The sequence below is a fragment of the Pygoscelis adeliae genome, unplaced genomic scaffold (genome assembly GCF_000699105.1).
Source record: "Pygoscelis adeliae isolate BGI_AS28 unplaced genomic scaffold, ASM69910v1 Scaffold197, whole genome shotgun sequence".
NCBI classification, from domain to species: Eukaryota; Metazoa; Chordata; class Aves; order Sphenisciformes; family Spheniscidae; genus Pygoscelis; species Pygoscelis adeliae.
The window spans coordinates 1,372,241-1,373,407 of record NW_008825105.1 but is presented as its reverse complement, the minus strand read 5'-3'; positions in this window follow the sequence as shown (position 1 = coordinate 1,373,407).

Below are 1,167 nucleotides of genomic sequence, written 5' to 3'. Positions count from 1 at the left end.
GGGCCCCCCCCCGCCGTGCCACGGTGGGGGGGCGGGGGGGGGGGGGACAGGAGGGCCGCGCCAACGGGAGCCACGCTTTGGGGGAGATGGGCTGTCGAGTTAGCAGTGCAGCAGGTACCAAGCATCCGCTCTCGAAAAGGCTTTGTTCTCAGCTGGGGCACGGCAGACCGTATTGCACCACTGCCTCCTCCCTGAAGTACAGTGTTTTGGAGCCCATCCCTTTATCGTAAATCAACAACAGAGCTAATATTCATATCGAGGAAGTGAGATAATATCAGAGGCCAAGGTGGGCTCCGAAATGAGTGCGTGAGACATGCACAAGTTTGGGGGGAGAGGGAAGGGGGGGCTGCGGTAGGAGCTCTTTATCTGAGAGGAAATTGCACTATTCAAGGGGGAGAGAGCGTGTGCGTGTGTGTCTATATGTGTGTGCGTGCACATTTGTGTAAATAACACTTGCCAGGAGCATGAAAGAGCCCCCGGTGCAGGACAGGCTTGCTGCCAGCTCCTGCCAACACCTGGGGTCGGGTCGGCACGTTGCAAACGCAGGCTGATGCATGTGCACCCGGGCTGGGGTCGGTCCGGCCCCGACAAGGGAGCCGGTCACTGCCACCTCCCTGGGCTGGCACCTTGAGAGAATGAGAGCGAGTCCCCAGGAGACCCGGGGGATCACGGCAGAAGCAGCCAAAGCAGCGTCAGAGCTCCCAGAGCCACGGAGTGCAGTCCCCAGGGGATGGGTACCCTTGGTACCCAGCGTGCTTGACCTCTGCAAACTGCGGCCGGGTTCCCGGAGGGAGGAAACATCCCCTTGCTCCACGGCGGAGACACGAGGCCCCAGGAAGCAGAGGGATTTGGTCAGAGGCAGGCAGTGCAGCAGTGCCAAGATCTAGCGTCTCTTATCACACCTTACCTGTTTTTCCCAAATAGCTCCTATCGATCCGCAAACAAATCCCCTGGTGCTTTTTCCAGAAATTAATCTTAGAGGCATTTGAGAGGCAAGGTCCACCCTCATCTTCTGATTAGAAGCAGTGGGAATTCCCAGGATTAAAACATAAACAAACCAACCCAGGTTGAATTTATACCTTTATTGCTTCCCTCTCTTTGAAAAACCCGAACCCTATTATTTGTTCTTGGGAAGCTGAGCTTGGTCTGGGGCTACCGACGGCCTGG